The sequence below is a fragment of the Lytechinus pictus genome, chromosome 8 (genome assembly GCF_037042905.1).
Source record: "Lytechinus pictus isolate F3 Inbred chromosome 8, Lp3.0, whole genome shotgun sequence".
NCBI lineage: Eukaryota > Metazoa > Echinodermata > Echinoidea > Temnopleuroida > Toxopneustidae > Lytechinus > Lytechinus pictus.
In genome coordinates this window covers 41,112,985-41,138,036 of record NC_087252.1, presented here as the reverse complement: position 1 = coordinate 41,138,036, position 25,052 = coordinate 41,112,985, and the positions used below count along the sequence as shown (strand labels likewise).

General features: G+C 35.9%; 1 protein-coding gene across 16 annotated transcripts in view; it reads left to right on the top strand.

The window, feature by feature from the left end:
* The first annotated feature begins 10,189 nt into the window (after positions 1-10,189).
* LOC135155203 (uncharacterized) overlaps positions 10,190-25,052 on the top strand; it is a 58,138-nt gene continuing 43,275 nt past the window's right edge. For 14 of the 16 annotated variants that reach the window (XM_064104094.1, XM_064104095.1, XM_064104092.1 and 11 more), the window contains exons 1-4: positions 10,190-10,297; positions 10,779-11,165; positions 18,298-18,492; positions 19,005-19,369. The gene's annotated coding sequence lies outside the window, so the exon portion shown is untranslated. Of the gene's footprint in view, positions 10,298-10,778; positions 11,166-16,603; positions 16,656-18,297; positions 18,493-19,004; positions 19,370-25,052 lie in introns of all 16 variants that reach the window. The other 2 variants (XM_064104083.1, XM_064104082.1) reach the window with 2 other exon arrangements.

The following is a 25,052-nucleotide window of genomic DNA, read 5'->3' as shown; positions in this document are numbered from 1 at the left end:
AGGATTCATGTCTTTCAATGGCAATGTATTGAGTGAATTTTAATTGTGTATTTAAATAGTTGTGAGCGAGCGAAGCGAGCAAGCAAAAATGTCCACTTTTTAATATCCAATTCTGTGATAGATTTTGACAAAATAATTAGAAAATAAATCATATTTCACTTTCTATCTTTCCTTGTATCCCCTTTCCACTTTTTTATTGGGGGGTAACACCCCGAGCCCCCATCCATCTGTATGCCACTGTTCAAAAGCACCATAACCTTTGGAGCACACAATGGAAGGATAAAAAAAAATACACGTTTTCCCATACTTCGGTTTAAAAATATCGTTTTTGCTTAAAGAATGAATATTGAAAGCTAAAAGAGAACATTATTAAAAAGAAACAACAGAACAATTCAGGCAAATAAACAGATTTGAAAATGAGTTTTAACAGCATAATTCGAAAATTATGTCAAAGATAATTAAAAGGAAGTCTGCTGAATAGCAAGAAGTCCGATCATCATATTTATCATGTTATGCCATTTTGGCGCAAGATTCCTTTTTAACCGTAAACAAAAACATTCCGTGTTCGCTCAAGCATGAACAAAGCTAATTTTTCTAAAATGGCATTTGAAAGATAAGACCTCAGAGCACCTATTAACACCAAAATATAGATGTCATAATTTCAAACAAAATTTTTAGACTTTTCAAATCTGTCCCGTTTTTTTCGATACGCACTGTATAGGCATATAGGTTTTTGAAACTACAAATGTTTAGAAAAATTTCAACAAATTAAAACTTCATATTTCCAAATAAATGATGCAAATAAGTGTATGAAAATATGTTTTGCTGTTAACTGATATTATTGCTTGTAGAATGCTAATTTTGGGTGAAAACATAAATTTGACATTTCTAACAAAAATTTAAAAAAGAATGTGAAAACATGAATTATTACTTATGTATTTTATTGTAGGCCTATTTATAATTTATCATGTATTTTTTTATTATTATTCTTTTTTTCTTCAATATTTTTGTTAAGGAATCTGAACTTGGGGACCGGAAGTTCAACCTGACGAAAGTTAGATACGCCACGTATCGTTTGGTGCTCCCTAATTTACCTCTCAGTCATCTAATTTTAAGATCAATATGGGATCTTTAGTGAAATATAATTTTTCCTTTATATCTTTTGTTTGTCTTACTATACCCCCTTCTGGTTTTTCATCTCTTTATTTTTTGTCTTTCTTTCTGTCCCTGCTCATTTCGCCCCTTTTGCCTCTTCTCCAGTTTCCTAACATTTCTGGCACATTATGAATATATCTGGGGCGTATACGCGTGGGTGATATAGCACCAAAAAGGGAGAAATAGAAAGAGGAGGGAAGGGAGAAAAAAAATATACGAGAAAATGTGGAGGAAATAATAATAATACATAGGAATTTCGCAAATCAAGAATTTCATTTGCAGTGATCGTTATACTTCCCTTTAAAAATCTTATTACAAAATCCTGCCATTGTTTGCTTTTATTTAATACTCTGTATCAATCATAATTGATGCATATTGTATCCAATTTATCCCTAAAATTGTGATAAGAAAGATTTAATAGGTATAAAAAAAAATTTAAAATGCATGTTATTTGATTACAAGACGATTTTTTTAACAGTGCATACCTATATAGTTACCACTAATGCATAGAGCATTTCCATTTATTTGAAAGCAAGATAAAAAGACCGTTGCAGATTAAATGCCTCCAGGCTCACGGGCATAGGTGCCGCGGATCGAACCCCGGACTTTCTATGTATTTTCAGGCCGCCTAGACCACTCGGCCACGGCACTCCACGTACGTGAGTTTTTTGTTTTAAATCACATTTTATTTCTTCCTCATATCACATGTAAAAAATGAATATAACATGACATCATTAACATAATTGTTTCAAGTTTACGCATAAACTTTTTAACATAGTAAGAAAAGGAATATATATGAATTTCAAATTTAAACTTATAATAACGAAAGGGATTAATACAGAACAGAATCCGGGTAAATCATACATGTAGCTGAATAACGGAAATACACTTATTATCTGTATATAAAACTCAAGTTATGCAACATTCTTTTTTTCTCCCTCGTTATACTCTTCAATCAAACTGAATAATGAGGAAGTTATATTAAAAAAAAAACAAAAAACAAACGTACACACAACTTAAAAAAAAACCTTAGCTACGCTTAACACCCCCCAACCCCCATAAACGACGAATAGATAATAAGAAAAATAAAGGTAATAAAAAACCCCTACTAAGTGGTTGAAGACTGTGAGGCTGATTCGTCAAAGTGCTCCCATTTTCTTAAATGAAATGCCAAAGTTCCCCTTTCGGTTGCAAGCCGTTTCTCTTCTTTTCTATCTTCAATTAATCTATCTCTAATTTCCTTTACATTTGGAGCTAACCCCTTTTCTCTACCATGGAAGATCATGAATTTTATCAAAATTATAATGTGCTTTGATAATTGTTCTGTTTTTACATTATAGTTCCATTTATTCCAATATAAATTTGTTTCCAAGTTATTCTCCTAAGAAACGGTAAGTTTAATTTATCAGCACATTTCTCCCACAGTCTTTTAATTATATTAAAAAAATACATGTTGATATGTTTCTTCTAAAATATTACAATATGAACACAACCCATTTATCCGAAGTTTGAATCTGTGTAGATGATGGTGAGTGGAGGATATCGCGATAGCGCAAGAACGATATCTTCCGAAGAGAGTGGCCTTTTTTGTACTGAATCCGCCGGAGTAGAACACGATCCGCCGGCGGATTTGGTGCCTAGAACAGTATCTGCCAGGCGCAGGATCCGCCGGTACACCGGCCGCAGGAAACGTCACGCCCGAGCACGCAAAAACCCTAGGGGGCTTTCGCGTCTAACCGAGGGTATTCAAGGGGAGCAGACGAGGGTGTTTTCCCGGGCCCGCAGTTTCCTGCGTGCTATATAATATTGGACGTGCCCGCACTTATCCTCGGGTGCCCTAGGGTACGTACATTGCATTATGTTTGCATGTGCATGTACTTCGGTTATCTTGTGATAGACCATTATGTTTTTAAACTAGCGTGATCGGAATCTATTGTAGATTAAATTTTTGATTTAGATGTTATTTGCTTCCTTTTCTTTCATCCTTTCTTTCATTCTTTAATTTCAGTTTTCTATTTTAATTCTATTTCCTTAGTATTTCTTTCCCTTTCTTCCTTCCTTCCTTGTTTCCTTCCCGTTTTTCTTCTGTCTTTGTTTCTTTCAAATGATGAAGGAATTATTTTTCTTTCGTTCTTTCCTTCTTTCTTTCTCTTTTCCTCAATTTTTCGTACTTTTCTCTCCTTATGTTGTTCTCTTTCACACATTCATCTTCCTCCCTTCCTTTCTTTATTCATTTCAAGCAATGACAGAAACCGTTATCTGTCTTTTATTCTTTCTTTCAACCTTTTAATCAAACTTTTTTTCCTTTTAATTTTTCCTTATTTTTGTTCTTTCTTTCCTCTCAATTCATTTCTTGCTTCCTCATTTCTTTCTTCCGCTAACCCTCCCTTCCCTTTCTTCATATATTTTGTTAAAAGTCTAACATTGTGTGGCCTTTTTTGTTGATTTTTTGGCCTGGCTCTTTCGATCCTATGGTACATACATAGTGCTTTGCCGATTGTCCCGTTTTTAATTTTTTGAAATATGGTCACCCTGGCTGGAACGTCGAACCTATTATTTTTCGTTTACCGCAATGAATCTAAACATTTCGACATAAAGATACATGTACTCTCGGACGAAGGCCTTCCCCGAGTCATTGACATTTTTTCCAGTGCTCATTTATCATTTCCCTTCGCTGGAAATAGGCACAATGATCATTGATTACGATACGACGCCGATACGTGTTCATGACATCGATCATGCACGAGGTCGACTCATGATAATTCACCGCCTCCTTTTTGTGCCACGATCTTTCTTTGATTTCTTTAAAGGTGGTTTTTCGATTACGATCCGACGTTGGTGTGTTCTTTCGACATCGGATCATGCAGGGAAGGCAAGAGCCCCACTTATTGTCATTTTATCTCAGTTCGGTATTGATATTCCTTTATCATAATAAGCGGGGTAGGGGGGGGGCAAGAGCAAAGAAAAATCCCCCTCATATCCCGGAACAGGAAATGGCATCATAAGGTGAAAAAATGGGGGGGGGGGCGGTATGGTGTATCGGGCCAAAAAATGCATATAAATGCGAGCGAGCGAGCAAAAAATTTGACAGAGTTATTGCAAAAATCAAATTTTGTGATAGATTTTGACATAATTAAAAATATCGTAATTTACCCTACTCTCTCTTTTGGACAGAGCCGCAGCATCTTTGGAGATTTAGCAAGTTTATGATAGACTTTCATACGACATTATCTTGTCCCTTTCTTTATTTTCTAATTAAGAGTTTGGCTCATACCATTCTACCTTCATTTCCAGCTTTTCTTTGCCTTTAATCATCTTAATTTATTTCTCTAATCATGCTTAATGCATTTGTATATCGGGGAAAATTGTTCTTTCTCACATCATAGACGTGCAAAAAACGAACACCAGCAACACTGGTTGTGCTCATCGATTTTTTTTTATTTGGTTCTTTTGTTATTGTCGACAGTCTGGGAGAGTCTTGCTCCCGTCCACACCGACCCATCTCGTTTGATCACATCCGCTTCCCAATTTATGACAGGATGTTCTTAGAAATGGGAGGGGGGTTAATTTGTTGATGCGTCAACAACAATGAATAAGGATATTCTTTTCATTTCGGTTCAAATCGGGTCTCCAAAACCCTCACCATATAAAAAGTATAAATTTACTTCAATATAACATCACTTTCAGATTCGTCTTTTCGCTAAAACATCTGATTACCTGCTCTCGATCGCGGTTTTTAAGTTATTATATTGGTAGATATTCGTATGATATCGTGAGATATGGGTCGAATGTCAGATACGGTTAGACAGCGTGTAGTTTATCTGGCTACTGTGAAGAGGCTAAAGCCAATAGTCATTTCAAGAACAATGAAGGAAGAAGATATTACTGTAACACGTGAGTCAATTTCGCGATTTCTATCTGTGTACAAGAGAACCGGTCGTGTGAATGCGAAGCAGCCAACACCGAAGCTCCCAAAGCTTGGGCGTCTATATGACCTCATTGATCAGCTTTATGAACATGATGATGAACTCACATCTGTTGACGTCCAAAAGATCATAATGGACCTCTGTAATGTCGAAGCTTCGCTCTCTACCATCAAACGCACCCGACGACTCTTAGGATGGAGAAAGTGTAGAGCCCGATACTGTCAAATGGTGAGAATTGCTAACAGGGAAAAGCGACTAAAGTTTTATATGGGATTGCAAGCATGTCATGAATCTTTTCAGGATGTTATCTTCACTGATGAATCATCTATTCAGCTTAACAGCAACGGTAGTATATGTTTCGCAAAAGAAGGTCATGATCGTCCGATGAAGCCAAAACCCAAGCACCCGGGAAAGTTACACGTGTGGTCTGGCATATCCCGGCGGGGCCCTACGACCATAGTCATATTTGATGGAATAATGGACTCTGGATTCTACGTGAAAGACATTTTGACAGACACCTTACTTCCTTTCATCAGAGAAGTTTTCCCTGATCACCATCGGCTCCAACAGGATAATGATCCGAAGCACTGTTCGAACCTCGCTAAGAACTGGTTTGCGGAAAACAATGTGAACTGTTGGAAAACTCCCGCGGAGAGCCCTGATCTCAATCCGATTGAGATGGTGTGGAGCCAGCTCAAGAGCTACCTTCGACGACGTGTGAGACAACTACGTTGGATGAACTCTCAGCTGGGATACAAGAGTTCTGGACCAGCGAGATGACGGTATCACTGTGCAACATATACATCGACCACCTCTACAAGGTCATTCCTGCTGTGATAGAGCGAGAGGGAAAGGCATCTGGACATTAGAGACTGTTTTTTCATTAAACTATTTCGCGATCATTCTATTACTATTAGACCTGGCCTCTGTTTCCGGGTTTGAAAGATTTCTTCAACATCAACTTGTTAATGGTATAAAGAGTTAAATTTATTTACGAAATGTTTGCTTCGATGTTATTTCGGTCGCAATTTGTTGATAATTCCCCTATCTGAGTCCAGACATTTCTTGTTCATATTTAAATGTGTCACATTGACTACAAACCTGTTTCTTTCAAATTTCATTATCTATATTTATATCTTTTAACGTCCATTTAGAGAGCGAAGTTGGCTCAGTCGGTAACGCGTCTGCCCGTCGAACCAAAGATCGTGGGTTCGAGTCCACCCCGGGCGGATGACTGAAGCCAGTGCGTTGTGTGTAAACGTCTCTCCCATGTTTCATAGATGCAGGCTATGTTACAGTGGAAAACACTCCGTCCCTCGGATAGGACGTTAAATGGAGGCCCCGTGTAGAGGAGAATCACCACCTTTGTACGTTAAGAACCCACTGCACTATTCGAATAAGAGTAGGGGGAAACCCCGGTGTAGTGGTCCACCTGCATTCCCCAAAGTTATCGGGAGGAGAGACCTGCGGGTCACAGTTCTGTGTGCGCGCCCCTGTAGGCGACCCAGATTGGCTGGCTCCTCCAATGCGCATTTGAATGTCTTTGACAGATACATGGCGCTATAAAAATGTTGTGCATCATCATCATCATCAATTATGTATGTTTGTCATTACTAGGTCACGGTGCAGCTAGATGATAAAAGGCATCTTATATTATGATTCGATCATTTTGCACTGGATGTATTTATTTGCTGTAAGATTCATGCATCTTCAGATGTTCTTTTCCATTTAGTAGATGATTTTTCAATTTTGATGAAAGCATATTCTCTGATTTTTAGGTTTTATTTTTTTGCAATTTCAATACGTCTTTATTTGCTTGAAAATATGGCACGACCCTTTACTAAGAATTAATTTTTTGTATGAATATAATTTTTTAAGTCTGAACCTAACTTGAAAGTCACCACTTCCGTAAACACTGGTAAATGCATATGTTATATTCATAAATGGCATAATGTTTTCTTGGAATTGTATTTGTTTAAATTATATACAATATTAGACGTTGAGCATTTTCTTGATTTCCGAGTGTTTGTTTTTCACCTCCTTGTATGAGTCATGTAAAGTATAAGTGGAGAGGCAGAGGGATGTAGTGAATAAAAAATTAGACTGATATAGGATGGGAGCTGGAGTTAGAAGTTGGTAGTAGGGTAACTATAACTCAGGGTGAAAGAAATATATCATGACGGAACAGAGGAGTGAATCATTATGGAATGAGGAAAAGTGAAGGAGAGAGAGAGAGAGGGCGGGGGGGGGGGGGGGGAGGGGGAGTCTCATCAATCGACATTAATTGATTAATAACAATAATTGATGAAAAATCGATAAGATAATAACAGCAGGGCCCACTGGGAGAACAGTTTACGGAACTGAAGTGGCTACCCTGCGTAATTATGCCGTTATTATTATTATTATTATTATTATGAGCTAGGGAGAGAGAGAACCAATTTTTATTTATTTTATTTGTTGGTATTTGTTGGTATACTCGTACAGGGTTGATATAACCCAATAAGACGAGCAACAGTGAGCAATGGTTTGATATGGCGTGCGCTTAGAAACGAAGACGAGGGAATAAATTAAGGGAGTAACAGCAGTCATTTAAGATCCCCATTTTTAAAGCCATCTTTGATTCTTGGACATACCTGACACCTGATATGAATATTTTTTCAATGAAAATGTTAACAGCAAAATTCTACACTAACACTCATGTGTATTTCTTTGATGTAATTTGTTGAAATTTGAAATCATTTATTAACTGCATGCGTACTTTAACGTATTGTATTTTCTACAGAAAAGTAAAACAATTGTTGTACAGACATATTTATTTGATGCAGGATACAAATGAATATTGTTATAATGAATATTATTATATTCGATATTTTTATTGAACAATATATATTTGAATTTAACACAATATTGTTTAAAATAGCAACATATAGTACAAGTAATATATGAAAATATGATACATGTTTGATGATTATTTATTAATAAATTCCAATCCAAGAATTAAAGCAATTGCCTCCCTTTATTTCTTTACTTTTTGGATGTCTCCGTTTTGCATATGTTCCAGGTAACTAACAATTGCTGTAAATACCTAGTTTATGTTGTGGATATAAATGATATTTATGACTGAATTTTTTAATACCTGTATTTGTGAATATTTAAAATAACTGCCAGTAGTAATTAATGAAAACATGATGTGTAACATGAAATTCATTAATTAATGTTAGCAATGAAATTATATGCTGTAAATTAGAATAGATAACTTGCTTGCTTTACTGTTTGCAGATGGTATAGGGGATTTGCAATGAGCTGCCTTTATTTTCCATCTTTCATAAAAATGTTCACATTTTCTACAGTCTATATGTTAATCTTTTTATAAGTTTTGAAATAAGAAAAAAAATCATTGAGTTTTTTAAAGAAAAATAAATAACTAGTAACATGTAGCTTTACGTATCTAACAAACCCTAGAAATATAAATAACAAGTTTCCAAGGTATAGAGAATGCAGCTTTTTGATCCACCAATGTTGGTGGGCCACATATATTATCTCTAATGCTAAAATCCAAATATAAAACTATCTTTTTCATAAAGGGCTATTGAGAATATTTTTCCCCACTGCCTGTTCACTTATTTCTCTAGTTATCTTGCTTCTACCTTCTCTAATTATAACTGACCAGTATTTCTCAATTCATATTAGAAATTAATGCTCAATTCGAGAAATAGCATCGTTAACCAGTAAAATGTTTTTTGTTTAATTATCCAACATATCGAAATTGATCTAACATTGAGCCGGGATAGGTTTATAATCAATCATCATCAACATCAATCATGATCATCACTTTCGCCATCATCATCGACATCATAGGCGTCGATCCAGAGGGAGGTTGGAGATATGTCCCCCCAAATAATTTAGGGGATATGGCCTGTATTGTCACCCCTCCCCTCCCAATAATTTAATAGAGGGTATAAAAGGAAAACAATCAGACAAGAGTCTTTAAAATTTAAATGATAGATCAATAAAAAGAGGTAAAAAGTACTGCTGGAAAACAAATCCAGTATTTGATTAAGACTTTATTCTTAATGACTACCCACCTCCCCATTGACCTAAATATAAGGTCTTGGGGCCATGGACCCCAGAAGTTTCATGATCAAAAGAAGGGTAGAAAAAAAGAGAAGGAAGAAGGGTGAAATTTTTTTTTTATTGTGTCAAAATGCATCAAAAAATTGATTTATATCTAAATGTCAAAATTTTTGCTAGTTCACTTTGCTGGTTTAATTTTTTTACCCCATAGGCCTACATAAGTCGGGCCACTCAATTTTGGCTAACTGTGCCACCCCACCCCGTCTAAATAAAAAAGAAGGGGAAATGAAAATTGTGAGAACCCCCAAAAGGGGGTCTTCGTTTTTCATATTCATAGAATAAAATTGATTTCTGTCAACCTAGAAAAAATTGACAAGCCAAGGAAAAGGGGTCTTTAATTATTACCAACTGAAGGCGATTTTTAATCTTTCCAAAATTAGCATACCCAACAAATAATGCTTGAAAGCTAGGGTTGTGGATTATACCATTGTTCATGAGAAATAAATGCTGTATTTCAATTTGTATTGTCTTATGAGAAACCAATTATACAAATGATTTGTAGAGAAATATGCATTTGTTTGAGATATGTCGTCATTAAAACACAAGATAAAAAAGGCATGCAGGTACAAAATTAGGTGTATCCACCTCCCAGGATTTGTCACTGCAGCAGTGTGCAGTGAGTTCTATGCAATTTTAATGCTGTATATATTTTGATATTATGTTGTTTAAATTCATATTCCACTAGGTTTCTCTTTTCGCACTCTAGCATTTTCTTAATCTCTTTCTACATGAAATCCCATAGGGCAGGTTATATGTTAAAGTATAGGTACAGAAAGCTAATACAATAGAGCGAACCTTAGGGCCACCCTGTATTGTTATAATTTGTATAGGAATGGTCAAGTTCATTGTTTTGTTCTGTGTAGAGTGCTGGGCAGTACCAGCTTCCTTGTAACTTTTAATTAGACTGTCTAATGAGCAGTCTGCATGGCTTGACCAGAATTTCAGAACCTATAAATAAAGATGCAAAAAGCCAAGTAACTTCAGTTCATAGCAAATACATAGAAGAGAGAACTCCAGTTGACCGTCAAGATATTTCTCGCATTGATTGCAACCAAGTGTAGTTGTCTTATAGCCTCCAATTGGTAAGATTGCTTTTAAGTTTTACTCTATATCTTTCTGATAGTTTAGACCAAGATATAAGAATATATAGATTTATAATATGATTATACTTTAGCTTCTTTCTTTAATCATATACTTATTTTGGTATATACACTTTGTCTTATCTTTCTATGCTATGGTATATATTCGGATAGATTTGGATATCATATTTACTTTTAAGGATCTTATTGGAGTTATACCTACGTATGGTTAGTCATACAATTAGTACAATGATTGAGCTATATGTTCCTTGGTAGTATAGTGAAATTTGGTTTTATAGGAGTAACATATCCTACTACATGATAATTATTAGAGTTCTGATAGTATGTTCTCTGTATTTATAGTCATTATTTACATAATTATATAGTTCTATCTTTGAATTGTTTCACTAGTAGAGTACAACCATTTGTGGATTGTTTGAATGTGTAAGTTAAAAATGTATATATGTATCTGTTTTGTTTTCAGTATTTTATCTCGGATTTTGGACCGTGGGATGACGGAATAAAGTTCCACATAAGCCACACTAAAGTCTGTGAATATATTTCTTTTGGAGTGAGAGTATTTAGCCGAAACTCCGTCCGTTTATCTGGGATAAAGGGCGGCAGCCACAGGATTTGTTTAAAAATAATTTTTATCATTATTTCTGAAGTATTCCACTGCGGACCGAAACAACATTGAAATATTCTTCGAAATGCCGCCAGCTTTCGACCGACCGTCGACCATGTGTAAACAACCCTGGACAAAATGTACACAGACTTTATCAGTTGTGGTCACGATAGTCTTCAGTTTCCTGAGTGTAATAGTACTTCGGCTTAATTGAAGAATAACCTTCCAAAATGTTCATAAACTGATGTAAGTAATATAGATCTCTAGGCATATCAACTGTTTTTATCTAACGTGAAATATTTGGACACAAACAGCTGCAGTCTTGCAGACATGGACGTACAGTAATACAAGTGAGCGAGTAACCCAGAGAGCTCCAGCCCGCGTAGCGGGCTGGAGCCCAGACGCTCAGTGTGCAAACGGGCATTCAGGTGAGAGTACCGTGAAGTTTGGTCAAAATAATTTTGATAATACATAATTAAAACAGAAATTAAGCACTTACCACGATTGTATGGATGATAGTCTAACGAGTGGCAGTTTCCTGACATCGAGGCACAGACTGGAACCTCAAAAAACGATCAGTTCTGTCGCGGTAGCTCTCCTCTTTCAGAATTCAACACAAAATGGCCGATCGAGACCGAGGCTAGTATAGCACTAGCGCATATAGACTTTGTCAAATTCGCGCATGCGCCCTACACCCTCTCGAACGGCCATTTTGCTATGAATTTTGAAAGAAGGAGAGCCACCGCGACAGAACTGATCGTTTTTTGAGGTTCCAGTCTGTGCCTCGATGTCAGGAAACTGCCACTCGTTAGACTATCATCCATACAATCGTGGTAAGTGCTTAATTTCTGTTTTAATTATGTATTATCAAAATTATTTTGACCAAACTTCACGGTACTCTCACCTGAATGCCCGTTTGCACACTGAGCGTCTGGGCTCCAGCCCGCTACGCGGGCTGGAGCTCTCTGGGTTAGTGAGCGAGTTGTTTTGTGTTTGCAGACGACATACAATCGCCAACAATATTTGGTATGTATGGGACTGAGGTGAAGGCTGTGCGGTGCAACGAGTAGTGAGTGAGTGCGATCATGCGATCGATCGATGGTCCATCGCACTCTTCTTTCCCCCATATCGACTTGAAAGAAAAAGAAATAATAGGTTGATTTGATTTAAAATGAATGAAATACATTATATTAATCTTGCTCTCAGGATCACGACTTTTCAATATTTTAGGAACCCGCTATAATAATAACTTAGACCTAACAGGCCTAACGTTAAACTTTTTTTTATTCATGTCATGATGATGGCCAAAGTTAGACTGTCTCGACGACGCCGTAACGTTAGGCCTTACCGTACTACTAAGTTAGAAGTAGGTCCTAGGCCTAGATCTAAATTTATAGAAAAGGACAATCAAGAGCTTACCTCATCTCTTTTTGAGCACAAAGCAAGTGTCACCCTTCTTATTACTAGTCTCGATGCTGTTGCCCTACTGCAACCGTGGATAGTGGCTGAACTATCCAGCACAGATCCTGTGGCAAAGAACCGTAGAGCTACAAAAATTTGCAGTGATGGCGTCAGTGCATTGCTTCTTTTCGTACTGTGTTTTAATTCATTTCCAATTAAATCAATGATGAAGCTTACACCATCTCGGGTAAACCGGTACTTCCTGAACATATCTGTGTCATCGTACAGTTCGAAAGGATTTGATCTGTCCCGAAAAACACGCTCCCTATGCAGAGCGGCTCCAACCACAGCATTCACCAACGCCATCTTGGTTGTCATGGACTTGTCGGATGAAATTTTGACTTGTAGGATGAAATTGGCATTTGTCGGTAGGTAAAGGGTGACCGACCAAATTCAAGATAATTGTCGGATCAAATTAGAGCACTTGTCGGATTTTTCATCCAACAAAGTTTCATGAAATGGAAAGTTGTCGGACGAATAAAAGTTGTCGGATAAAATGGGACTTGTCGGATAAAACGTCCGACAAGTCCTTTCATGAAACGCCCTGTCCTTTCAACTTAACCCAATGTATTGCTTGACCCTGTAAACTCTAGTATAGACAGCAAAATCATACCTCCAAAGTGTATTTATAATACACTATGCATACTTTTAAACAGCAACAGTAAATTTACACCCCATTTTTGTCTCACCTGCATAGCAGAGTGAGACTATAGGCGCCGCTTTTCCGACGGCGGCGGCGGCGGCGTCAACACCAAATCTTAACCTGAGGTTAAGTTTTTGAAATGACAGCATAACTTAGAAAGTATATGGACCTAGTTCATGAAACTTGGCCATAAGGTTAATCAAGTATTACTGAACATCCTGCCTGAGTTTCATGTCACATGACCAAGGTCAAAGGTCATTTAGGGTCAATGAACTTAGACCATGTTGGGGGAATCAACATCAAAATCTTAACCTAAGGTTAAGTTTTTGAAATGTCATCATAACTTAGAAAATATATGGACCTAGTTCATGAAACTTATACATAAGGTTAATCAAGTATCACTGAACATCCTGCATGAGTTTCACATCACATGACCAAGGTCAAAGGTCATTTAGGGTCAATGAACTTTGGCCGAATTGGGGGTATCTGTTGAATTACCATCATAACTTTGAAAGTTTATGGATCTGATTCATGAAACTTGGACATAATAGTAATCAAGTATTACTGAACATCCTGTGCAAGTTTCAGGTCACATGATCAAGGTCAAAGGTCATTTAGGGTCAATGAACTTTGGCCAAATTGGGGTATTTGTTGAATTACAGCCATAAATTTGAAAGTGTGTTGGTCTAGTTCATAAAACTTGGACATAATAGTAATCAAGTATCACTGAACATCCTGTGCGAGTTTCAGGTCACATGATCAAGGTCAACGGTCATGTAAGGTCAAAGAACTTTGGCCACGTTGGGGGTATTTGTTGAATTGCCATCATATCTCTATAAGTGTATTGGTCTAGTTCATAAAACGTGGAAATAAGAGTAACCAAGTATCACTGAACATCTTGTGCGAGTTATAGTAGTTTTCAAAATCAGCACTGCTGCTATATTGAATCGCGTGATGCAGGTGAGACGGCCAGAGGCATTCCACTTGTTTGAAGTAATCTTTGATTTTTTAACATACAGACAACTGACTGGTCTTGTAACTTACCCTAGTGTATTACTTGACCTTTTTAAACCATGCTTTTAACACCAAACTCATATTCCCCAGGAGGGTGTTTCATAAAGCTGTTCATAAATTTAAGGGCGACTTTAAGGACGACTGGTGAACCTTTCTTACGCGCTAAGCTATCACCTATGAACAATGAATGTTGTATAGTTACCACAAGAAAGGATCACCAGTCGTTCTTAAAGTCGCTTTTAACTTACGAACAGCTTTATGAAACACCCAGCAGACAGATATTAAACAAACTATGTCCTTATATAAGTAACATCAGACATTTTTTACCACATTTTTGGAAGCCTTTATGTAATTTTGGACATACTAAGCCACTGACTGCCATTGACTTGTCCTAATATATAATTTAATCCTTGAAACCATAGTTTAGACACCGAAATCATATCTCACAGGCGGATTTAAAACGAGCTATGCCACTTTTAAGTATCAACAGCCATTATAGAATCAAGTTTTAGAAGCCATATTGGATTTTTGGTCATACCAGACCACTGTCTGGCCTTAAAACCTACCATTATATTATATTTTGGCCCTAAAACCAGTGGTTTAGACACCAAAATCGCATCTCCCATGTCGATATGAAATAATAGTTTAGGAGATAGGGGGCTTTAATCAGAATTTTTGGTGGGGAAGGTTTGACAAGCTTATCCGGGGTAAGATTTTTCGCTGATTCCAAAAATGTCACTCTTACTGACCGTACTCGCGCAATTTTGGCAATTTTGGCCAATTTTGGACCTAAAATGACCATTTCGACCACTCTTTGGAAAGTGGTCCCTTAACAGACTGCTTTTCATTTAATTTTTTCATTTCATTTATTTCCATATTCAATTAAAAACAGACATAATCATCAAATCACAAACAAGAATATATACATTTATATTACATACAGAAAAAAACACCTATATAAAAAAAATAAAGTGAGAGAAGGCTAATTTACATACATATAAAAAATACATAACAAATTGAAATATGGTGGAAACACCAAAAGCCACGGGGGTTTATCGAGGGTATTCCCATACAATTAAAATACAAATTAAACATATTTTCATGAAGAGATGTCAAAGCCAAGATAGAAAGAGAAAGAGTTAGGAGAAGAGACTGTAAAGGAAATGAAAATGAGATTGCATAGTAAGCAGGAGAGACTGACACACTGTAGCATGTTTCTATAAAAATCTATTAATTTTCATTTTGCAGTATATAGTATTTATATTTTCTTTTAAATGATGACAAAGTAGGACATACTTGTAGCTCAAGTGGGATACTATTCCAGCATTTAGTACCCATGAATATAATAGTTGTTCTTGAGAACTTCAATTTCAATAAAGGTAAACGTATATCCCCCTTGGCCCTAGTACTGTATGAATGAATTGCACTATTTTGGGTAAACAAATAGTTGAAAATTGACGGTAATAAACCTTTAATATAGGAATACATGAATATTGCCAATTGCAATTTATTAAGTTGAAAAATTGTTAAAACATTTAAATTGTTAAAAAGAGGAGAGCTATGGCTGAGTGGTGGAACATTACACATTACCCTTATTGCACGCTTTTGGAGCATATACAGTCTATTTAAGATAGTTATTCCACAATTTCCCCACACAATATTGCAGTATGATAAATGGGGTGATATCATTGTATTATATAACAATACTAGTACTTTTCTAGGAACAATACATTTTATACAGTTGATCATACCAATAGCCTTTGCTATTTTTGAGGAGATGTCATTTACATGACTTTTCCAGGAAAGTTTTTCTTCAATTGGTACTCCCAGGAATTTAGTTTGTTCTACCTTTCTAATAAAACAATTTCCAATTTAAATTTTTGGTACCGGATTATTTGTTATAGAATTTTTGGACTTAAAAACCATAAAAGTTGTTTTCTCCAAATTAATTGATAAACGATTCGCTAAAAACCATCCATGAATTTTTTTGTAGTTCAGAATTTGCAGTGTTAATTGTGTCATTTAGATTTTTACCTGAAATTAATAAATTTGTATCATCTGGAAACATAATAGAATGGAAATGGCTACTCACATGATTAAAATCATTAACAAATAATAAAAACAACAACGGGCCGAGGATCGATCCTTGCGGAACCCCTGTATTCAAAATCATTTCATGATACATTTCCTGTATATACATATCGTTTCCTATTAAAAAGATAGCTTCCAAACCATGTGTGAATATTTCCTCTTATGCCATAATATTCCATTTTTTCAATAAGATTGCATGATCAATACAGTCGAATGCCTTCGACAGATCTAAAAAAAATCCAATTAAATGCTTTCTCTGCTCAAAAACACTGGCAAGATAAGTAGTAAATTCTAAAAGTGCAGAACTTGTTGAATGGCCCTGTCTAAAGCCAAACTGTCGTTTATACAAAATATTATTTTTTCAATGTAATTTATTAATTAGTTATAAAAAACTTTTTTAAATGTTTTAGCAAAAAAAGATAAAAGAAATATTCGCCTATTATTTGATATTATTGCTTTTTCACCTTTTTTATAGACCGGAACTATTTTTGCTACCTTCAAGTGATCAGGAAATATTCCTGAGTCTAGTAAGTAATTAAAAATAATGCACAGTGGATGTATGATAAAATAAATAGATTTCTTGAAAACTTCAATACTAATTTCATCAGATCCATGACTCTTGTTGATTTTAAAAGATTTAACGACATCAATAACGTCAGAAATACTCACTGGAGACATGAATAATGAATTACTTACTCTATTTTCCATGTAAAATGAAAAATCTATGTCACTTGAAGGCATGTCATTATTAAGTTTTGATCCTATTGTACTAAAATAGCTATTAAACCGGTTTGCAATTTCTTGTGTGTCTTCTATAGTTACATTATCATCTTTAATCATTGTACATTACACCTTGGTGTTACGCTTATTCATAACTTCGTTAATTGTCTGCCATGTTTTTTTTCATGTCACCATTTAAATGATTGAATTTATTTATATAATATTTCCTTTTGCACTTTCTCACTTCAGTGTTGAAAGCTTTTCGGCACTCCTTATACTTATTTTTCTTACATAATGATGGGTTTTTAATATACTTTCGGTACAGATTATGTTTCTTCACACACATTTTGCGTAGTTTGCTATTAAACCATGGTTTATTCTGTTTAACTTTACATTTATGTTCTTTGAAAGGGAAGCATTCACTATACAATTCCTTGTATCTATTAAAGAATTGGTTAAATCTGTCATTAACATCAATTAACTCATAAATATATCCCCAATCTTGCTTGCCCAATTCTGTACAGAAGTGTGAAAGTGAGTCAGAATTTATATCACGTTTTAGGTAAGGAGAATTGTGTATGTTGCACTCTTGAAAAAAAATAAAATCACAAGTAAGGACTCCCGAGAGACAGACATTGCTATTTACATTGGTAAAAACGTTATCAATTAGTGTCGCACTCTCATGAGTAACTCGGGTGGGCATCCATACAGATGTATTCTAAAGCATCATCTATAATTTCAAGATCAGTACGTCTTATAAATCTTATGTCATTACGAATATGAATACCAACACCACCTCCACGTTTATGAGAACGGTTTTTGGCAAGAAAGGCATAATTATAAATATTTAAAAAAGAACAGTCACCGTCTTTCAGCCAGGAGTTAAACCTATAACTGAAAATTTATCATCAAAACAGTCAAGATACATACTTAGGGAATTAAAATTTTTCTTAAGGCTCCTACAATTTATATGAATCATGGAGAGGTTTTCCTTATTTGAATGTTTACTAGTATTTAATTCATTGGGGGTTATATAGGGGGACTCAAAAGGAAATCTATCTGACATCATCATAGTAAGAGATGGTAAGATAATTATGGATATACTGCTGCAAGTGTTTTCTAAAATTACAATACATTTTGAAGTTCAAGCCACACAGTGTGATATATAGGATTAAAAAAAAAAAATCACAAAGAAAAGCAAAAAAAAAAAAAAAGCCACAACCAACAAAACAATGTAAATATTAAAAAACAACAACAATGTCAAGATAAATAGAACAGTTAATGATCAGTTCGCAAAGAAATATAAATACAATTATATGGTGAATAAGTATCCTTCCAGGAACAACAAAATGTTGAAGTTTATTCAGTCAGACTTAAAGCTCACTTTGCTTCCAGTTCTTATTTGTTGAGAGATTTTACTTGTTCGACGCTTTGAATTACTCGTTTCAGATGCTTACCATCACCATCAGTCTATGTCAGTACCGCGATGATGCGACCATCTGCACTCCAGGCGTCCATGACGACAGGACTAGCTCTTTTGACGCGATTAAGAAGTTCTTGATTTCTCTGCGTCAAGTCCTCTACCAGAGATTTCTTCATTCCTTTGAGTTTTCTCCGATGAGCTAGTACCTCTTGTCTTTTCCGGTATGACTTAAATTTGATGATGATCCCTCTTGGTGCAACTTTTCCTCCTGTCTCCTCCTTCCGCTTCCCTACTCTGTGGCTTCTCTCTATATCATCAAGAGTGAGATCAACCTTCAATACGCCTGTTACTAAGTCCATTACTATTTTGTCAGTGTTTTCACCTTTCCTTTCAGTGCATCCGAATAGCCTCAAACAATTTCTTCTGGAGTATTGCTCCTGTTTGTTTGTCAAGTTATCAAGTCTTTGTATTTGTGTTTGTTGGATTTCTACCTTTTCTCTCAGCTTTGAGATTTCCTTAGACTTACTCTCATTGGAATTCTGTAAATCAAATATTTCAGCCTTTTGCTTTTCTATTGCGACTTCCATTTCATTCATCCTTTTGTTAACCGATTCTTCAACAAGACTTGTAAAGCGATCATTTTGTATAATGTCTTTCACAATTTCTTGTATCAATGTTGAGTTAACAATTTGTTCTTTTGCTCGTGCTCTGGTGATTGGTGCTTCATTGTCAGCCATGGTTGCTTAGAAGTGTAACAATGGACTGTTGGATAATTGGTCTCCTGAAGATAGCACTAATGAATAGAATTCATCTCCTGAAGATAGCACTGGTGAATCGAGTACATTGTTTGAAGATAACACCGATGAATAGATGAGTAGACAATGTAGATGTGACACAAACAAAGAAGCACAGAGTTCACCTGAGTACATACATCTGGACATCTACTAAAGCTGGACAAAATCAGGTAGAAACCACATCAAACTGAGCAAGTGGGACTGAAGCACAAAATATGGACTCCAAAATGGTTGAAAGCCAATTTGTATTTCACTGATAATAGTCAACAGAAGTGGCTTCGAAACAGTAAAACATCCCTGGAAGGTAAAGTCATTCACATACTTCTACATACTAAAGTATGATCCACGAAACATATGATAGAAAAGTGAAATTTAGTCCCTTCTTCTGAGAATGTCAGCACAAATCATCATGCTTACACTTTAATTGGAATTTTGTAGCCACATGCAATTAAAAGGATCTATCTTACGTAAAAATGCACCCAGATTCAAGATAAAGTGGTTTCATTTGCCAAATCACAATAGAAGTGGTCATTTTGGCCATATGTTGGCCAAAAATGACAATTTTCATTATTTTTTTGGTCCGAAATGTGTTACAAACATTGATCAGAGCTATGATTGGATGTCTTTAGAAATCCACATTTATTTTCAAAATGTGCGCTAGATCATAACAATCAACCTCATGTAATTTATTCTGTCAGTTTTGACCTGTGAATGTCATTTTGGGTACTTTAGACATAAGTGACCATTCGCGCAGTTTTCCATTATTACCTGTTCAAATAGGCAGGAAATTGAGCTCTTCAGCATGGTTTATCTTCTTCCCTTATCAAATGAGAATGCATTCAAATGTCCATCTTGTGTAGAATTTTATGCTGATTCCAAGTATACCAGTCTTAATGACCCTATTCAATAGCTTATGGTCATTTTGACCACTTATGGCCCTCAAAATGACCAATGACATCAGTTCATTTTACCCCAAAATACTCCGAACGTTACCAGAATCGTTACAAGAGTGTGCTGCGACACATAACATTGGTGTGTTAATCCTTTCAATTGAACATCTCAAGTTGACCTTATGTAATCTATTCCATCAGTTTTGACCTATGAGGGTCATTTGGGGTACTTAAGACATTCCAAGATTTCTCCTCACCATGTTCGATATAGCCTGAATTACTATACACAACGAGCAGGGCTGGCCAGGGGGCCAAGGTGGCCAAAATGACCAAGGTAGTCAACTTTGGGGATGTTCAATTTTAAGGATTCATTCACCAGTGTTGGGTGTCACAGCACACCCTTGTTACGATTCTGGTAACATTCGAAGAATTTTTGGATAAATTGAAGTATTGAACAGATGGTGTTGGTCATTTTGGGGGGGGGGGCCAAAAGTGGCCAAAATGACCATAATCTGTCAATTGAGGTCATTAAGTCTGACATATTGAGATTCAGCATGAAATTCTACACAAGAACGACCTATGCATCATTCCCATTTTATAAAGGAGAAAGATAAAGCACGCTGAAGATCAAATTCCAGCCGTTTTGCACAGCTATTATGCAAAATTGCACAAAATAGATTGGTCAGTGGCCAAATTGACCATAAGGCGTTAAATAGGGTCATTAAGACTGATATATTTAGAATCAGCATAATATTCTATACAAGATGGACCTTTGAATGCATTTCCATTTTATATGGGAAGAAGATAAAACACGCTGAAGATCTCAAATTCCTCAGTGCCTATGAGCAGTTTATTATGCAAAACTGCGTGATTGGTCAGTTATGTCTAAAGTGACCCTCATAGGTCCAAACTGATGGAATAAATTGCATGAGGTCAAAATACGTTTTAGATGTTCAATTTAAAGGATTAATACACCAATGTTAGGCGTCGCAGTATCCCCTTGTAACGATTCTGGTAACATTCAAAGTATATTTGGATGAATTGAACTGATGTCATTGGTCATTTTTAGGACCATAAGTGGCCAAAATGACCTTAAGCTGTTATATTCGGCCATTAAGACTGATATATTTGGAATCAGCATCACATTTTACACAAGATGGACTTTTGAATGGATTTGCCTTTCATATGGGAAGAAGATAGAACACGATGAAGACCTCAAATTCCTGCATATTTGAACAGGTAATAATGGAAAACTGCGCGAATGGTCAGTTATGTCTAAAGTACCCAAAATTACCTTCACAAGTCAAAACTGACAGAATAAATTACATGAGGTTGATTGTTATGATCTAGCACACATTTTGAAAATAAATGTGGATTTCTAAAGACATCCAATCGTAGCTCTGATCAATATTTGTAACACATTTCGGACCAAAAAATCATGAAAATTGTCATTTTTGGCCAAAATATGGCCAAAATGACCACTTCTATTGTGATTTGGCAAATGAAACCACTTTATCTTGAATCTGGGTGCATTTTTACGTAAGATAGATCCTTTTAATTGCATGTGGCTACAAAAGCAGTCTGTAAAGGGACCATTTTCCAAAGAGTGGTCAAAATGGTCATTTTTGGTCAAAAAATGGCCAAAATAGCAAAATGGCGTGAGTACGGTCAATAAGAGTGACATTTTTGGGATCAGCGCACAATTTTAACCCGGATAAACTTGTCAAACCTTCCCCACCAAAAATTCTGAATAAAGCCTTCTATCTCCTAGACTATAAGCTATGTCCGTTTTAAGTAGCAGCAATCAATTTAGAATCAATTTTTGGAAACCAACTTTTTGACCGATCAGGCCACTGACTGTCCTTGTAACTTGTCCCAATGTATTATTTGACCCATTTAACCATGGTATAGAAAAAAATCATATTTCCAAACATTGAGCAAACTATTTTCGACTCCATTTTTGGAAGCCATCTTGGATTTTTTAACATACTGGACCACTGACTGTCCTTGTAACTTGTCCCAATGTCTTATTTGACCATTGAAATCATGGTCTAGACGCCAAAATCATTATGTTCCAGGCGGATATGAAATGAACTATGTCCATTTTATTTATCAACAACCATTTTAAACTCCATTTTTGGAAGCATTCTTGGATTTTTGGACACACCAGACCACTGGCTGTCCTTGTAACTTGTTTCAAAGTACTATTTCACCCTTAAAACCATTGAATAAAAAAAAGATTAAATGTATTGTGGATTTTCAGCCCACGGCAGCCATTTTAGGCGCCATCTTGGATTTGCCAGGTACACTGGAGGGCTTATAATTCTTTCTAGCCTAAATAAATTTTTGTACCCCCAGACCATGGAATATAGACCGAAATAGGATTCTAGGGTGGATAGTGTGTCAGTTGTATCCATTTTCAGTAAATGGCGGCCATCTTGGACGCCACCTTGAAAATATCCACTTTCCCGGATGCGGATTTTGGTAGATTTTTAGTATGTTATTCCATCGGTCAAATAGTACAAAATACCGTTGAAAAATCTTTTGTTGCAGTTTGTTCCGGGTAAGGCTATTTTTTGTCATATATTGACCCGTCTAGAAGGGTTGATATAACCCAATAAGACGAGCAACAGTGAGCAATGGTTTGATATAGCGTGCGCTTAGAAACGAAGACGAGGGAATAAATTGGGCGTTCTTGTATGTTTTTGTCATCGTGCTGCTTCGTTTGGGTTCTTTCGAGATCGGTCCACTTTGTCAAAAGCGCTATGAGGGACTATGCGGGACAATGACACACGAACGATAAAGGAACGATTACTGCAGACTAAATAAGAGTTGCGAATTCAAACAGATGACCAACGATTTTTCAATTCGTCGGAAAATTTTAAACATGTTCAAAATTTCCTTGCGAATTTCAATAATCGCAGCTGTACGAAAGGTGTACGAACCCAAACACGAAGGGTAAATATGATTTACTATTAGTTACGATTGAAAACGATAAAAAATGCCTTTCGCCAGCCATCGCAAGGCATATTTTAGGCAATTATGTTAGGTGTGAGGGGGCTTTTATGTATGGATATAAAACATTTTCAGTTCGATTAGCGGACTGGTGAAATATGTTTGCTTTTCGTGGGTGCGTCGTGGTCTAGTGGTTCTGACTCGCTCCTGTCAAACAGAGGGTCGTGGGTTCGAATCCTAGCCATGGCGTGTTTTCCTTCAGCAAGAAATTTATCCACACTGTGCTGCACTCGACCCAGGTGAGGTAAATGGGTATCGGCAGGAAGTAATTCCTCAAAAAGCTGTGCGCACCAGAATCGGTAGACTTGCTTAGCCGAGATAATATAGGAGCGCCTTGAGCACCTACCAAGGTGGATACGTGCGCTATACAAATCGTATATTATTGTTTAATAATATTATTCATGAATTTCTAAACACAGTCCTTAAAATGCCCTTTTTCTGTTCGCACTCGCATCATTTGGTTATAGTGAAATTCGTGTTGCGGAGGGCGCAGAACGGTTTTCAAAGTGGGGTGGGGGGGGAGCTGAGCAAAAAGAGGGGGATGACCATGCAAAAAATCACAATCATATGGTAATTTTTACGTTTTTGTACACGGTTTTTGGAAAAAGTGGGGGGCTGAAGCCCCATCCCCCGCTTCCTCGGCCCCTGCATCGTCTTAATGAATTCCTAAAAACAAGCCTTAGAATGCCCAATTTAGGTCAAAATGTTACAATTTACAACTTACGCTTTGCGCTAGCAATATTTGATTAGTGAGATACGTATCACGTTCATTATTATAATACTACAAAAACAAAAGAGTTTCGTGTGTTTAGATGTAATTCTAAACACAAAGAAAGGAAAACATGTGCTTGGTGATCCCATTAGACGGCTAAGCTGAAATATGTTTCATGAATCCCTGGAAAAAATGGTCAATAAAATGTCCCTGTTTGGATCAATATACAGTGCGTCCCAGAAAAAAACCGAGATTAAGCGAAGATTTATCATAACTTAATCACAAATACAATAGACAAATGACCAACCATGTAAAGCTTAGAATCTTCTCTTTTATCTTATATTACTTAGATAATTCCTCATTCACGCATGAATGAGCAAAAACAATTTGAAGAAAGGATGCCAAAAACTCATTTGGCGGGGGCTATCTGAATTTCAAAAAGAAAATCACATGCCTAATAAGTTCAATATCTGCTCTTTTATTTCATACCTTAATCACAAAAAATGGTCAAGAAGTAAAAAAGTTATGTTCCCTCGAAACAATGCTTGTATTTCCATAATTTCATTAAATAAACGTGTTTTCACCGGTTTCCCACAGAAGCTATCGCATGGTTAACAAAAGACTTAATGCATGGCTGATCGTCAACAAAACGGAGTGTCAAGTGAGTTTGAACGCTAGCATGGGGAACCTCTTAATTTTATGAAATTATTGAAAATCAAGCCTTATCTCAAATAATCACAACTTTGTTATTTCTTGACCATTTTCTGTAATTGAGGTATCAAATTAAAGGGCAGATATTGAACTTTTTAAAAATGTGGTTTTCTTTTTGAGACCCAGATATAGCCCGCCAAATGACTTTTTGATATCCCCTCTTCAAATTGTTTTTGCTCACTCATGCGTGAATTAGGAATAATCTAAGTACTTTCAGATGAAAGAGGGAATTCTAAGCTTTACAATGGTAGGTCATTTGGCTATTGTATTTGTGATTAAGTTATGATAAATCATCGATAAATCTCGGTTTCTTTTTTGTGGGACGCACTGTATACTCAAATCTCAGCTGTAGCCATTAGTAGTATACTTTCTTATAAGTATACATTTACATACTTATTTTTACATACAGTTTTTGAAAAAAAAAATTATTAAGTGATAAAGTTATTGATATATTGTTGTTGTATATATGACATAATGTTATGATTATTCAATGTTATCATTGTCATATAATAAAAATTTTCATGTCAAGTGAAGGATTTTATTAATAAATTCAAATTCATAGTATTTTGTACATGAAATAGAAGACCGTCTTCAAATCAACCTTTTTTATCTGCAACATTTCTGAGCTTTTTCAACAAATATCTAAAGGATGTCTAGGA